We start from the raw sequence: 18,095 nt of genomic DNA on the forward strand, positions 1-18,095 counted from the left end.
ATAGGTTGTTGTCATACAGTAAAAATTTTTAGGAAATTTCCAAGGAACAAAGTCACTTCATAAAAATATTATTTTCTGGTTTAGATGAGCTCCTGAATTAGGCATGTTACTTGTAGGACTTTGAAATAAAAATAGTAAAGGAGGACTTGATCCTTGCCTATGTAAAGTACAAGGTTCAACAAATTCTCATTGACTTCTGGGAGGCTGACTTCTAGAATGCCTACACCCACTTGGAGAAGTAATCTTCCAATTGGTGATTGGAGCAGAGTAGTATAATGGAAAAAGCACTGAATTTGAAGCCATAAGATCTGGATTTGTAGTTAGGCTATGTCACTTCAAGCAAGTCATTACCCTTTGCTTCAAGCAAGTCATTACCCTTCCTCAGTTTCCTCCTCATCATATCCTTTCAATTCTGCTTATAAGGGTAAAATTTGATGAGATGATTTATTATTATTATTATTATTATTATTATTATTTGGTGAGACAGTTGGGGTTAAATGACTTGCCTAAATCAAAGAACTAGCAATTATCAAGTGTCTGAGGCTGCATTTGAACTCAGATCCTTTTGACTCCAGGGCTCTATCCACTACACCACCTAGCTGCTTCTGATGGAATGATTTTTTTTAGGTCTTTTTTTTTTTTTTTTTTGGTATCGGCATCTCTGCCTGGTTTTTAATATAAAATAATACTATTTCCTAGATGAATATTTCATCTAGGAAGTTTAATAAAAATGATTCTTCTGCTTACATCTTCCCTCACTTAATAGTATTTTATTTTTTCCAATTACATGTTAAAATAGTTTTCAACATTTTCTTCTATAAGATTTTTATTTCCATTTTTTCCTCCCTCCCTTCTTGCTCTCCCCCCTCCCCAAAATAGCAAGTAATCTGAAATAGCTATACATGTACAATCATATTTAACATATTTCCATATTAGTTATGTTGTGAAAGAAGAATCAGAACAAAGGGGAAAAACCACAAGAAAGAAAAAACAAAAAACAAAAAAAAAAAGCCAAAGTGTTCAATCTGAATTCCAACTCCATAGTTCTTTCTCTGGATGTGGATAGTAGTTTCCATCATGAGTCTTTCAGAATTGTCTTAGATCATTGTATTGCTGAAAAGAACAATCTATCAAAGTTGATCATAGCAAAATGTTGTTACAATGTACAATGTTATCCTGATTCTGCTTACTTTACTCTTGCTCACATTTTACTTCTTCAAGAGTGGTGTCTGATTAGAGATATTTCCTTCTGTAGACACTTAAGAGTGTCTTAGGCAATTTGCTTGAGGAGATGGGAATAATGTGTGCTAGGAATAAATAGAAATATTGTCTTTAAAATAATGATTTTCAAAGTGCTTTTATGTGTACTTTCTAATTTGACACACACAACAATTATGATAGGTAGATCCCAACTCACAATTATCATTTCCATTTTCCAGATGAGGAAACCAGTTGCAAATGGTAAAATGTTTTACCTTAATTCATGCGACTTTGAAAGTGAAAGAGTATGCCTTCAGATTTATAGTCCAGTGATCTTTGAATTTAATTCAGTAAGTTTTGTTGAGCATCTAGCATATTTAAGGCACTCAACAAATGTTGGGGATACAGCTCCTTTTTTGTCTGCCTGCTCTCAGCCTAAGATAGTGCCTATTTTCAAGGAGCTTGTATTCTTACCAACTAAGAACTATTAAGAGTCTACATTTGTGGGCCAAGGAGAAAACAAAAAGAGAAATAGTCTTTGTCTTCTAGGAGACAAGCATCTTGCCAACTTGCAAGCTGACAAAACTCTGCTTAATTGTAACTACTTTTGAATTTATATTATTGTAAGAGTAGAAATTCAGGAACAATCGGGGAAGACTGCCTTGATGAACTGTTTCATGAACATTCAGTTCATTCTATCAGCCTTTCTAATTCTTAATTTTGTAAGGCCAAAAATAAACTATATTCATCCATAATCATGCCATCTGGAGGGGCAGTGCACCTGTTATTTATTTATTTTCTTTCGTGTGCAGGCTGAACATACCCATTAGGCATACGCCAGGTTTACCCTGGAAAAATATAGATTTAAGACAATTGCCTAGATAATTTCCACTTAAATTAAAAAAAAATCTTTTCCTTGAGATAATCAGAAAATTACTCTTATGCTTATATAACATTAGAAGAGGTGTCCACTGTACACTATCAATGTAGATAGACAAACCAGACAATTCACACACGCTTCTACCCCATGCCATCTTAATCAAATTCATCTGAATTTCCTTTCTAGACTCATGACATTATCAAGGTAATGGAATATCACCTAATAATCATAATAAAAATAATAATGGTTAGTATTTATATAGCTCTCTAAGGTTTATAAAACCACTATACAAATATTATTTTATTTTACTTTGCAGCAATATTGGAAGGTAGTTTTTTTATTATTATTTCCATTTTAGAGATGAGAAGAATGAGGCAGTTTAAGTAATAGGAACAGCATTACATAGACATTTACATTTATAATAATTGTAATAGCTAACATTTACATAGTACTTACTATATGCCAAGCACTGTGCTAAGTGCTTTACAATTATTATCTTATTTGAACCTCACAATAATCCTGAGGAGAGCGTGGTAGGGTAAGATGCTATTATTAACCCCATTTTGCAAATAAAGAAATTGAGCAAATAGAGATTAAGTGACTTGCCCCTTACCCAGATAGTAAGTGTCAGGAGCTGGATTTAAATTCAGGTCTTATTTATTCCATGTCCAGGTCTATCCATAGCACTTTAGGTGTCTGAGACATCTATATGCCAGAGACTGTATATTCTTTTCTTTGCTTGACCTATGCAGAATCCAATTCACTTGCATGTCATGGCATTAACTCCTTCTTGTCATGGTTTCTTTGAGAACAAAGGATAAATAACAACAATTGTCTCAATTCTCCACTCTGTTAGTATGTATCTGACTTTAGATAATTTTTTTAAGGCAATAGCTTTTAGGAGTTGGTAAATGGAAGAGTAAACATTGTAATGAATAGAGGGCTAGCCTTGCTATGAAGCAGACCTGGATACTAGTCTAGCCTTTGACATTGAATCATTGCAGTACCATGAGTACTAGTATAATCTCTTAGTACTCCAGGGAGCTCTCTAAGATTATTTACACTCCTTTGCAGGCAGGAGTGGAGGAACTTTTTGCACTGTGTATTGACTGCTGGGATGAAATCACAGGTGAGTACTTTAAAAAATAAAGGTTAGGAAATAGTTCCTCCCCTTTTGGAAGAGAACCCTGAGTTGCAAATGGCTTGAAGGCAGGACCTTCCTTATTTATTATTTAGTTTCCAGTGGTTTCTGGCAACTCAGTTGGCACTTAATAAATGTTTGTTGCTGAATTTGAATAAAACCGTTGGTTGTATTGATGCAAACACCAAGTGAGGTAGATATGAAGCAATTTAGGACAAAAAGTGAATCTAGAACTCTAAGATAATCAAAATAAAATGTCTTAAATTATTCAGTTAACTGATTCATTTTTTAAAACATAAATAATGAGGAATGAGACATATGTCTCAAAGTACAAGGAATTTTCCTAAAATTATTGTGGGAGTGGGAAAGATGCTGGACTCAGTGTCAAAGATACTGAAATTCAAATCCCTCCTTAGATACTTCCTAGATGAGTAACTCTGACCAAGTCATAGGTCAAGTAAGTTACTTGACCTCTCTGTGCCTCAGTTTTCTCATGTGTAAAAATAGTGATAATAATGGCACCTAACTCCCAGACTTGTTATGAAAATTTAATGGGAAAATACATGTGCTTAAAGTGCTACATAAATTTTAGTTATCATAAACATGTTTTCATTTCCCTTTCAGAGTGTCCAACAAGGAGGCATTTCTTTGCTATTCTTCTCCATCCATCCCCAAGTAAAGAAAGGTCCTTAAGCTAATATCCTGTGAGTTCCCACTCTGCTGCAGATAGCCAAGGGCAGTTGGTCTGAGAATGTTGGTAAAATGATTTTTGCTACCATGTGCTAGTTCTCTTGGAGCATAACATGAACAACAATCAGATTCCAAATGAGAAACAAGGGCAGCATTCCACCAGCCATACTGTCGCCGCATTGCTGGGATGGAGCCTTGCAGCAGGCCCTCTCCCTGTAGGCAGGACCCTGTGCCAGATCTCCCTTTCGGTGGCCTGTGCCAGGCATTTTGCTTCTCATTGCTTGAAGTGATGAGGCACTGGAGGAACCTAGTTCAGAGATATATCTATGTTGGATCAGCTAATTCCTTAAATGAGACAGAGTTGCTATTTGGAAAGCTTCATAACTTTCTAAAGGAGAAGGAGTAAAAACAAACCTTTTTCCCTGGTGATCTTAACAGACATGTGCCGGGAAACCATTCGGTGCTAATTGTTGTGAAAATGTGCCAGGTAGGCCCCTTTCACGGGCTGGTTCCCAGTTGCCAACCATAATTAATAGTGCTACAGTCTTCAAGGCCATAATGCTCATCAGTTATTAATTAGCAATTCATTTTGTTGAATAAATAATACTTATGATTGATGATAGATCTTGTAATTGGGCACTAGAAGTAGTCCTCCAGGGAATGGCTTTCCAGCAAGTATTAACTATGACACAATAACAGCTAAAAAACTAAGGATCACTTAAGCAAAGCTGTATTAAACAATTGTGACATCAGCAAGATGTTTCCTTTCAATAGAAGAAAAGTCACTCTTGAGCATAAGCTGAGTCTATAGCACCTGAGTGTTAATCACTTGTGCCTTCTTAATGCTTTTCTCTTCTCTCCATTCCTCCTTAAAAAACAAATTCCTTTTTATCTGCATCCTTCTTTTGGCTTTGGATGACTCTCATGGTTAGTTCTAGCCCTATATGTCCTAGAATTATAGTAAAGATTCAGGGGTGGGGGGTGGAAGTGGTAGAGAATGCTCTTTCAAAAAAGGCAATGATTGAAATTTCTATTTGAAATTACCCTTCACTTAAATTTGCTGTAGATTAACAGATTTTGCTGCCCAATTGATTTTTTGGCACTCAAGTGGATATCCATCCGGCAGAGATAAAGTGGGGTTCATTTAGCACACCCTTTTCAGGGGAAAACAAGGGCCTGGTAAACAGAACCAGCCAAGGCTCTTTGTTGACTCCTCAGTGAAAGCAAGACAACTGGAGCAGGTCAGCTGCTGACCAGATGCTGCCGTCAATTAATATTCCAACCCTAAAAGACATTTATCGCTCACTCTAGAAGGCAGAGCAGCTGAGTAATAAAGGGAACCACAAAAGATCTTTTGCAAAAGCATTCATAATGACTAAATTGCTTGAAATAAATCAGCAATCTCCCCCCCTCAACAAATAGATACAGTTTGTACAGTTTGTATAAAAAACATTTTTGATGTTTGGAAAAGGCATGGACAAAGTAGGAGCTTGTCTTTGACAAGAGCATGCTAACATGTTAGCATGGTGCATTGGTTTTTTTTTTGTTTTTGTTTTTGTTTTTTGGCTTCATTCTCTTCCCTTTTAGTTGAAAAGGGTTAATATGCTGTAAGATCTCATTGCCAGTTAAATAGGTCCTGCACCCTTTTAAGGGAGTAAGAACCTGCAAAAGAGCAAGTTAAAAAGAAACCAAGAGACTGTGTTGTAATGCTAACAGGCAATTAACAAACTCATGGGTGTTAATTATTTTCATACTGTATCATGTTCAATTAGCTTAGTCCCTGCAACAAAGGCAACCATGAACAATTGCTTTGATAGGCGTGCAGTACTTCATTTGTAGTTAATCGGTTTAAGCCTTGCAGTTGCTAGGCTACCTCAGTCTCCAGAGGTAAAAGGCTGCACAGATGCACTATGTTTAAATGACTACAGAGAACTGTTTAAACTCAAACCATGTATAACTCTTTATTGATTTTTCACAGAAGATCTCAGCTCTGATGATAAGGTTTTGATATATTTTCCTGCTACAGCCAGTCCCTTGGAGTATTGCAGAAAAAAATCTGTCAATATGCTTCTATTATGATCTCTTGATCTGTGCCTATAAAAACCTTTAGCCGCAGCCCTTATTATAAAATAATGGAAGAAGCAATATCTGACTTTTTTTTCCCACCCTGTAATACATGAAGATTTTTTTTCCCTCTTGCTATTGCCTTTAGATCCAAATTACAGGACTTCCTCTGTACCCGTGCTCTAAAATAATAAAGAAGAATTTCTAGCACTAATTAATTTGATTGACTCTCAGCAGGAAGGGATCAGCTGTAGCATCATGAACTTTAACAATAACTACCAACTGATGGGCAGTTCACATCAATAAGACCATCACTAGCCTCTCTCTCACCTGTCACCAGGCGGGGAGTGAGCAATAACTGCCCCCCTGCAGATGCACACTGCTTAGCACTTTCTGCCCTATTAGCAATTTATAATGGTGATCAAGAAACAGTCAGCGGCAAATCAAGACAACTGTCTGGCTGCCTGTTTAATTGGCCTTGTTTGCTTTTTGATAAATGGCTCGTGACTGCTATAGGCCTTTGTATTTTGACTTTTAATAGGCCATTGTGATTAGACTACCAACAGATATTAGGTCAAAACTGAGGGAAGGTGCAAAAAATGTTAATTAATATCAATAATAGGCAATTATTAGTTAGACAGAAGGACCTACTAGCTGTGGGTTCTAATGACTTAGAGTTAACTTGAAGAGAAACGCTGCCAAATTAGCATAACCGTGTAAGCAGACTGTGTGGTAGATCCTAGCAAACATCTGTTATGTTAGTAATTCAAATAGAATTTCTGCCTTTGGAGTGATATTTGCAGCATCAGCAATCCCTCTTGGCCATTTCAAGGCACTAACAATACCCTAGTGACTGGTGTCTTTCCAATTGGGCTTCATTTCAGTCCAAGAATTAAACTGCAACTTTTCATTTGGATTGTGCTACTGAAGAACCCATCCTCCTGGCTCCAGCCAGGGGAGATTAGATGCTGGAATGGCAGCAGTGGTGAAACTGGAGCAGGGAATTATGGTGTGGGTCACCTAGACTTGAGGAGTGACACATAGTTGTGTATGTGCACATGAACACATGCATATATCTACACACACATATACTTAACACAGAACATAGTGCCGAGTCTCATATGGTTCAAGAATTGTTCTTTGTGCAGCATGGGTATAAAAGGCATAGATTCCCTCCATTCTCACCAGTCTCTTTCTTTCTGGACCGGGGCTGGCTCATTCACCAAACTTGCTAGCAGGTTGGTGTGCTTTCCCAGAGGGGGTGGTCATGATGCTACAACTCATTCTTAGAGGCATAGAAATTACTCTTGTGAGAGGAGAATTCATGTTTATACTCACAACTCTAGCTCCTGAGCCCCCACTAGTGTGCTTCCTGTTTATGCTCACTAATCAGAATGGCACCATGAGCTCTTTATGAAATTGTTATTAACCAATAAAATCAAAGCAAAAATATCATAACATAACATTTATTCAATAGAAGATAACATCAGGAATAATTAAGATATAATGGTTCACTCATACACTTATGTCACACTCTCCTACTAATACACACAATATCCCTGGGGGAAAAGAGTGAGCACAAATTTCCAGAAATCTAACAGTGAAACACATATATAGGGAAATTTATGTGCTTGGATCACACATCTAGAGAGAGCAATCTGTACTATGTATCACTTGTTCCTTTTCTGAGCCTCTATGGTCTTCTGCTAGATGAAACTACTTCTCTGCTTCTCTCTCTCTCTCTCTCTCTCTCTCTCTCTCTCTCTCTCTCTCTCTCTGTCTCTCTCTCTCTCTCTCTCTCTCTCTCTCTCTCTCTCTCTCTCTCTCTCTCTCTCTCTCTCTCTCTCTCTCTGTCTCTCTCTCTCTCTCTCTCTCTCTCTCTCTCTCTCTCTCTTTGCAAAAATTATATTACTTAAGCTCTTTTTAGCTAAAATCAATTCGCAAATTTGAGATTTACAGAGTTTTCTAGATCCATTCCCTTGGCTAGGTATTGAGGCAGCATGATGTTCAGTGAAATCCCTTTTGATCCTGGGATCTGCCTGTCTATTCAGATCTTGTTCTCTATAGACTTTGAAGGGTTTTCCCTTCTTGAGCCATAGAAGACAGCAAAGGCAATGAAGGCAAGTCCCCAATTGAAGGGGTTTCCTCTCTCTCAAGCTTTCAAGCAAGGCAGATTTTTCCCTGGCTGGCTTGTTGAACAGCATGGGGTACTATCTTTTCCAATCAGCTCTCAGCATCAAAGCGTTCCTCCAATAAGATCAATTACATGCAGTAACTACAGAGAGAGCCTGTCTCTCATCAGCTATTATCAACTGTGTTCAGTTCCTCTCAGCTTCTCAGTTCCACTGGCTTCTTTTACTTCTATGCTTCTCTTCTGACTTCTTGGCTGACTTTTCAAGAAATCTTAACTTCTCATTCTGTGGCTTCTGATCCCTCAAATTGAAGCCTGCTTAGCACTTCTGGCCAGACATTTTCAATATCTACTGGACCACAACTGCAGTACTTTACCTGAATTCCCATTATAAGGTCTATCCGTTAGTCTATTGAAGTCACATATCTTTAACTTAGGTTGAGCAACTCAAAATGGTTAATGTACAGTTTTCCTATGGTTACCAACCATTTCATTGATTTGGAGTTTTTCAGTAACCAAACCCCAAATTCCACAAATAGCAATATTCAAATTAGATTCTGGGAAATATGCTGTAGCTATCTCTAACATTAGTTGGTGCTTTTGCCTCTGAGCTGCTTACATTCAGGTCTTCTCAGTAAATTTTTTTTTGAGGAATTGTTTTCTCTTTGATTTTCAAACTATTTCTCTTCAAGCTACCTTTCACTGTAAAATAAATGTTTCTTCCTTATTTTTAGATAAATAAAATGCCATATAATAAAGGGATAATGCTTTAAATTTGTAGTTATAATAATGCCCAATTCCTTTCATCCATGAAACCCTAGGAAGATTATAAGAAATTTATGAATCAAAAACCCATACCTCATGGAGCCTCTTTATTAGTCAGTGAAAGAGCTCAGCTTAAAGTAATAACATTTAATGAAATGTAATAACAAAAGTAATAATGGAATTTCCTTCTCATGATTCTGTAGTTCACTTTCCCTCAAATACATATATATCAATGGGAAGAGTGAACATACATAGGGAAACATGCATACATGAGGGACACATAGAGCACACTAATGGAAGGACTACTCATATTTCTCATGATAAATATCAGTTAATGTGTTCTGATAATGCCATAAGACTTTTTCTGGTCTTCTTCAAGCCAACTATCACATCCTATTGTTCCTGGGTTTTGCTCTTGCTGTTCCCCATGGGACATTAGATTTCCAGTTTTACTTGTCTTGAACTGTTGATCTATCTTAGGGCCACTTTATACTTTGTCTACTACTTACTGGGGGATACTGTGGATAGTAAGTTTCTTCCCTGTAGAGGAGGGACTTAGCACTGTCAGTCAAATTTTTGCCTATCATCATCATCTATTGGAAATGTAATAATTAGTTGCGGGGGAGGACATTTTCAGCCAGATCTTTTATCTTCATGGGTTTCAGCTATAGTGTTCACCTTAGGTGCTATCATCATGGCGACCTGCTATTCTTTCCATCATTCTTGAAGGGATGCTGTAGTTAGCAAGGTTTTCCTTACCAGTGAGGAATATAGCTCTTTCTTTTCAGCACTTTTAGCCAATAGCTATGAACAACTTTCTCTCAGCAAGGCTATCTTAGGTTAATGTTACATCTACTTCTTGAATTATTCTCTCAAGTGTCTTCTCTAACTCCTTTAGTTCAACTCTTGTCTGGATTATGATTCATTTTGATTCTTAGCTTTTGTCAGATTTTCCTTATTTGGAGCAAATGTCCCTAGCACTCTATTTCCTAAAATAGAGAAAGTCCAAAAAATTACTTTCTCCTTTCTTCTGTGCAAATCACAAGGGTTAGTCTTGTTGGAGAAGACCAAAAAAGGTTGGTGACCTTTATCTCAATTCCCCAGCAACAAATCATTATGTGGCCTCTCTCTGATTTTTCTATATCACTTTTTATAGTATCATACATATTCATCCTTTTCACTGTTTGCAGTTATAGATGTACTCATGAAAAACTGCCTATAAAAGAATCTAAAGGAATAGGAGACACAAGGAAGAGTCATGATTAGGGAAATGATACCGAAGTCAAGAATATTCAATTCCGTTTTCTATCTTTACCTTTGATAACAGGTGACAAATTGGCCAAATCTCCTCAAAGAATCAAAAACTCTAAAAAGAGAAGTCACAGAGATAATTTAATGCAAGCATCTCATTATGCAAAATTACCTGTCAAAGGTCATACCATGAGAACAGAATACAATCTAGGACTAGCACTGGGATGTTGTTAGAACCATAGGTGGGGCAACATAATTGAGCTGTGGAAGTGAGATGAGAGCTATTTTTGCCTTTTTCTTTGGAAGCAGTAAAATACCATTTCTGTTCAGACTGAGGCTATGAGCAGCTTGTCTTTGTTTGGGATGGTGTCCATATAGTCCTTGCATGTGGGTACAAGATCAGTCCCTTACATTTCTGCAGGCATAAAGTTGCAATTTAAGGGGGAAATAAGTAAAAGCTAAATGGGACTCTGATTATATTGTAGCTGCCCAACTACCATGTTCTTGGATTCCTCTTTAGGATTTTCTATATGTCCTTATGTTTTGTTGGTTCATTAATACTTATAGGAAGGCAGCGAGGAGTGTAAATGACATATGTTTTATACACATTATAATTATATATGCACAGTGCACCTAATCATCACAGAATGGTTGTTGCCTCAGACAAACTGAGACCTGGGAAACACCTTAGCCTGAAAAGGCCAAGATTTCCACTGCATATAGATATATAGATATATATTTTTGTTTGCTTGAATTTTATTTTCTTTCTCATTTTTTTTCTTTTTTGATCTGGTTTTTCTAGTGCAGCAAGATAATTATATAAATATAAATGCCTATATTGGATTTATATATATATATATATATATATATATATTTTACAAGATTTAACATTTATTGGATTACTTGCCATTTAAGAGAGGGGGTGGGGGAAGGGGAGGGAAATTGGAACACAAGGTTTTGCAAAGATAAATGTTGAAAAATTATCCCTGCATATGTTTTAAAAATAAAAACCTTCAATAAAAAACATATGCATTCTTCTAAACATATTTTCATATTTATCATACTGCACAAGAACAATCAGATCAAAAGGGGAAAAATGAGAAAGAAAAAAACCCAAGTAAATCAACAACAACATTAAAGAAGAAAATACTATGCTCTGATCCACATTCAGTCTCCATAATCCTTTTTCTGGCTTCAGATGGTTCTCTCCACCACAAGTCTATTGAAATTGCTCTGAATCACCACTTTGTTGAAAAGAGCCAAGTCCATCACAATTAATCATCACATAATCTTGTTGTTGCTGTGTACAGTATTCTCTTGGTTCTACTCACTTCATTAGCATCGATTTATGAAAGTCCTTTAGGCTTTTCTGAAATCATCCTGCTCATCATTTTTTTTAAAAGAACAACAATATTCCATTACATTCATATAACATAACTTATTCAGTCATTCCCCAACTGATAGGCATCCACTCAATTTCCAATTCCTTGCTACTACAAAAATTTTTGCACATGTGGGTCCTTTTCTTTTTTTTAAGGATCTCTTTGGGATACAAGCTCAATAGTGACACTGCTGAATCAAAGGGTATGCATAGTTTGACAGCCCTTTGGACATAGTTCCATATTGCTCTTCAGAATGGTTGGATCAATTCACAAGTCCACCAGCAATGTATTAGTGTCCAAGTTTCCCACATCCCCTCCAACATTTATCATTATCTTTTCCTGTCATCTTAGCCAATATGAGAGGTGTTAAGTGATACTTCAGTTGTCTGTCTTTGAATTTCTCTGATCAATAGTGATTTAGAGCATTTTTTCATATGATTAGAAATGGCTTTAATTTCTTCATCTGAAAATTGTCTGTTCATATCCTCTGACTTTTTATCAATTGGGGAATGACATATTCTTTTTTTAATTTTTAAAGCTTTTCATTTTCAAAACATATACACAGAAAATTTTTCAACATTGACCCTTGCATTTCAAACCCTGTGTTTCAGATTTTTCCCTCTTTCTCCCCACTCTCTCCCCTAGATGGCAAGCAATCCAATATGTTATGCATGTTAAAAATATATGTTAAATCCAATATGTTTAAACATATTTATACAATTCTCTTGCTGCAAAAGAAAAATCAGATCAAAAAGGAAAGAAAGTGAATAAGAAAACAAAATGCAAGTGAACAACAACAAAAACGAGTGAGAATGTGATGTTGTGATCCATATTCAGTTCCCACAGTCCTCTCTCTGGTTGTAGATGGCTCTCTTTATCGCAAGATCATTGAAACTGGCATCAGTCACCTCATTGTTGAAAATAATCACATTCATCAGAATTGATTGTCCTATAATATTGATGTTGCCATATACAATGATCTCCTAGTTCTGCTCATTTCATTTAGCATCAGTTCATATAAGTCTCTCCAGGCCTTTCTAAAATCATCCTGCTGATCATTTCTTACAGAACAATAATATTCCATAACATTCATATACCATAACTTATTCAGCCCCCAACTGATGGGCATCCACTTAGTTTTCATTTTCTTGCCACTAAGAAAAGGGCTGCCACAAACACTTTTGCACATGTGAGTCCCTTTGGAATGGGCTTCTATTCTTATAAATTTGAGGCAATTCTTTATATATTTTAGAGGTGAGTCCTTTATCAGAAAACTCTGGATATAAAAAGTTGCCCCCAGTTTTCTGTTTCCCTTCTAATCTTGGATGCATTGATTTTGTTTGTACAAAACCTTTTTAATTTATTATAATCAAAATTATACACTTTGTATTTCATAATGTTCTTTACTTGTTCGTTGGCCATAAATTCCTCCTGTTTCTATAAATCTGAGAGGCAGATTTTCTGTTCTCCTAATTTTGCTTTTAGTATCACCCTTTATGTTTTAATTATGAACCCATTTCAACCTTATTTTGATACAGAGTTTTAGGTGTTGGTCAACGTCTAGTTTCTATCATACTGTTTTTCGGTTTTCTCCTTCCTCTCCTCCCCTTCTCTCCAACTATGTCTTTATCTCTGTATCTGTGTCACACTGTCACAGTGTCACACTGAAAGAGACAGAGACTTTTCTTTCTTTCTTTCTCTCTCTCCCTCTTCTTCTTCTTCTCCTTCTTCTTCTTCTTCTTTCTTCTTCTTCTTCTTCTTCTTCTTCTTCTTCTTCTTCTTCTTCTTCTTCTTCTTCTTCTTCTTCTTCTCCTTCTTCTTCTTCTTCTTCTTCTTCTTCTTCTTCTTCTTCTTCTTCTTCTTCTTCTTCTTCTTCTTCTTCTTCTTCTTCTTCTTCTTCTTCTTCTTCTTCTTCTTCTTCTTCTTCTTCTTCTTCTTCTTCTTCTTCTTCTTCTTCTTCTTCTTCTTCTTCTTCTTCTTCTTCTTCTTCTTCTTCTTCTTCTTCTTCTTCTTCTTCTTCTTCTTCTTCTTCTTCTTCTTCTTCTTCTTCTTCTTCTTCTTCTTCTTCTTCTTCTTCTTCTTCTTCTTCTTCTTCTTCTTCTTCTTCTTCTTCTTCTTCTTCTTCTTCTTCTTCTTCTTCTTCTTCTTCTTCTTCTTCTTCTTCTTCTTCTTCTTCTTCTTCTTCTTCTTCTTCTTCTTCTTCTTCTTCTTCTTCTTCTTCTTCTTCTTCTTCTTCTTCTTCTTCTTCTTTAATGTTTCTTTTTCCCCTCTATATCCTTAATTCAGTGCCTGGTAAAGAGTAGTTACTTAATAAATACATGTTGTTGATAAATAAAAAGTGATAAACATATATCAATTTATGTGTATATAGACACAAATATATGCCTTGTGTGTATGTTTAGACATGTACATCTACATATGACTATCTGGTATAGTATATTAAAATTATTTCTTACTTTGCTTGTATAGATATCACTGATATTTAGCCAGTTTTTTTTAGTAGGTTTGTCTTAAATGAATATGAAAGATGAATCTCTGAGATGTACCCTTTGAGACACGACTTTCTAACCAGAGAACTGACATTTAAGACCTATTTGGTTAAGCATTTTTAGGCTTTAGGAAAAAAAAAGTATTTTCTTCTAGGAATATTTGAACTGGATAACATGTGAACCTTCTTCCATCACATTAAGAAACCTCTAAGGCACCATCTTTTGGTCAATTGTATGGAAATATACATTTAGAGCAACTGTATTAGAGGAAATGGTTTGACTTTTCCACTTCTGTTGTCATAGAAAGTCCTTGAAAACCTTCAAACTCTGTGTCTAAGGGGAATTATCAGTGGTTTGCTTGAAAATGTTTTCAAATGAGAAAATAAAAATACATCTAAAATATTTCATTTTGGTTTTTTAGTTTATATTCAATATTAATTTGAAAACTTAATCCCTGGCAAGTATAATTTATTATTCCTTTCCCCCTACAGTGTGTCTTTGAAAGGTAAAAAAAAATTCAATGATTATATCAAAAAAGAAGAAAAATAGTAAAAAAAAAAATAGTAAAAGAAACTTTGAAAAGAAGCCAAGTTAATTCATAGTATACAAAAGAATTTCACATTGTATTTCTGTATTTTGAGGTGTTTAAATTCTTGTTTTAATAAAAAAAACAGCACTTTTACTTTTTTGTTGTTTTTCTTTTTATATATTTAAAAGGACATCCAAGATAGCTCTATGGCAACTAACATTTTTCCATACTTGTTAGGATATACTTGTCAGTATATAGAGGCAGTATAAAGTAATAGTTGCTGAAGATAGGAAGATCTCCAGGATGACTGGAGATGGTTTTGGATCTTGTAAGACCTTAATTAGCCTACAAGATATTCAAGTGTTATGGGATTGTGATCCATATTGGTTGCAGAGGAGAGCAGACTCTTAGAAGATCATAGCACAGGTACCAAATTAGTGAAGAAGGTGCTGAAATGAGTGAGGGCCTTCAAAGTTCCTCTTGGGTCTGTGACAGACCTTCATGTATCACCTGTCCCCACATTTGTGGTAGTCAGGCAGAACCACATCACCTGCAAAGTGTAATTTGATGCTGAATTGCTTGTGCAAATATAGACAAAAAAACCCTTCACTTCCTATGTTGTTTACCAGCCAATCTCATCTTTTCATCTGACCTTGATGGTTTTAAGCACAGATAAGCTGGACTTCACTTGGCTGAGTTCACAGACACTCCTTTCTGTGCACATGATTAGTATTTTGTTTGTTAGGTCTTGGTATATATTCAACAGTCTCAGTATATTTAAACTTAGGGCAGTTGTTATCCGGATGGAGATGGCACAAGGGGATGAGACCTGTACTGGACAACCTCTCATAATTAGCCTAAGAATGACACAGTTAAGTTAATAGTAGCTTTTTTCAAAGTCATTCTTGGGTTAATTATTAGCTTGTGCACTATGCATGTTGTCTACCTTGATTTAACAAACATGAAAATACTGCTGTGAAGTTTGTGTATGCTTGGAATTTTTAAAAAATGTGTTTTTCTAATTAAAAGTGAAGAAAATAATATTAAAAAATTTTCAATTTATTTTTCCCAACTATATGTAGAAGCAATTTTTAACCTTATGTTTTAAAATTTTGTGTTCTGAATTCTCTTCCTCCCCTTTCTACTCCCTAAGATGACAAACAATTTGATATAATTTATACATGTACAGTTATGAAATATTTCCATATTAGTCATGTTGTGGGAAGAAAAACACAAATCAAAATGTCCATGAAAAAATAAAGTGAAAAATATTATATTTCAATCTGCAACTATACTCCACCAATTCTTTCTCTGGAGGTGGATAGCATTTTTCTTTATGAGTCCTTTGAAATTGTCTTGGATATTGTATTGTTGAGAATAGCTAAATCATTCACAGTTGTATAATATTGCTGTTACTAGGTACAGTGTTCTAGTTTTGCTCAATTCACTTTGTATCAATTCATATAAATCTTTCTATGATTTTTCTGAAAGTATCATATTTGTAATTTCTTATAGCACAATAGTATTTCTTTACAATCATATACCTCATCTTGTTCAGATATTTCTCAATTGATAGACATCCTTTCAATTTCCAATTCAGATACTTGCTGTAAAAATTCCCTTCCCCCCATATTTTTGCTTTCCTTTTAAGCTCAATTCCATTGATTTTACTTGTGGAAATTTAATTTAATCTAATTAAAGTTATCCATTTTATATTTCATAATGCTCTTTCTCTTTTTTTGTCTAAATTCTTCCTCATCCCTAAATCTTCTCCCCTAAATGCTTGTGTTATCAACATTTGTGTCTAAATCACATACACATTTTGACCTTATCTAGGGTATATGGTGTGAAAGATTTATCCATACCTAGTTTCTGCCCAACTGTTTTCCAATTTTCCCAGAAGTTTTTGTTAAATAGAAAATTCTTGTCCCAAAAGGTTTTATTACTTAGATTACTGAGGTCCTTTACTACTGTGTATTGCTTACCCAATCTATTTTATTCCACTGATCCATCACTCTATTATTTATCCAGTACCAGATTGTTTTAATGATTGCTTGGTTTGGCTAGACTACTTTTAAAAAATTGCCTTAAGGTTTAGAGTGAAACAGAAAAAAGTCCCTTGTATATTAGACAAATAGTCTGGAGAAAAGAAAAAGACTCTAGGTGGTTTGATCTGATCTGATGCTAGTAGCTAAATTACTTGTGACTTCCCGCTGAGATTAGAAGTGGTATCCTCTAAATTTTAGCTCCTTGGGCCAAGCCCCATTTACCTTGATATAGTTCTATTTCTGGACTTGAGTCCTAAGTTTCTTTAGAAAAATTCTGAATTCTTGTATCTGAGTAGACATATCAGATTTCATTGGCCTGAGCCCCATTCACCAGTATTACAACTTTCCTCTGTAGTCATTTGAACCACTTCTGCAGTCTTCAAATCCATGAACTAAATGAAAACAAACATCTGTCTGCAGTAAATATCCTTTGAGTCCTTACTTGGACATTGATTCCTCAGAAAAATCAAACCAAGCCAAAATAGAGAAGAGAGGCAAATTTCATCCTATTTCTTTTGGACCTACTTTCTGACTTTTAGGCCTGCCATGATTTCTTTTAGATATTGTGCACCTGGTGTAGTGTTTATTTCCATGGAGGGTTAAATCCTGTGCATTTGAAAAACAGGGTTCTGACCACTTGTCCACAGACTAATCCTCAAGACTTGCCAAAATCTTGCTTCCATTCCAGAGAGTTCAATCTGTAATATTATTCCTTTTGCTAGGAATAAATAAATAATAGTGGATAAAAATAATAGATAAATAATAGATTATAATAGATGATAAGATGCTTCTTTTAAAAACAGGGATCATCTTAGTCTTGGCTTAGGATTTGTGCATATACCATCCATTTATTATCCTATCATAATGCTTTTCCCTATGTTTATTTGTTTTGTCCCTGTTTTAATATGGAGTATACTGGAGAAAGAGAGCCATGTGCCCAGGAGGGAATGATATCATGATATGGGTGTCCTGGTATTGTGACCAAGAGGGCTTCCCTTTCCCTTCATCCTTTTCTCAATTCTTTTTTTTCCTCTTTGTACCCATTATGCTAATCCTTTTGTCCCTGGGCTCTGATCCTCAGAGCATCCCCTCCTCTGTAGCAGGGAGCTTGGAATGACCACTCACTTCTGCCCTTTAGGCTTCCTCTCTCCTCTGCAGTAGTTGCAGACCTGTAATAGCAGGGTATATGTGGCTGCTCATAAGCTAATAGAATAGGTGCAGGCTGTGATCAACCTCTTCTATGAACAAGGGGTCATCCTTGCTGTAATGACCTTTCTTCATGATCACCCTTGAGAATAATGGGTCCTACTATCTATCCTACAGCTGTGCCCTCCAGAAACATGGACCTTGCTATCTACTCCAGTGTTGAACCCTAAGGATCTCCAGGGCTTGCCATCTGTCCTGCAGCTGAACCCTCCTATATGTGTTGTTTTTCTCTAAGAATGTAAAATCCTTGAGAGTAGAACTAGAAACTATTTCATATTTGTATCTGGATTCTCCAGCATTTAGTTTTTGTTGTGTTCAA

Source organism: Sarcophilus harrisii, chromosome 3, assembly GCF_902635505.1.
Source record: "Sarcophilus harrisii chromosome 3, mSarHar1.11, whole genome shotgun sequence".
NCBI lineage: Eukaryota > Metazoa > Chordata > Mammalia > Dasyuromorphia > Dasyuridae > Sarcophilus > Sarcophilus harrisii.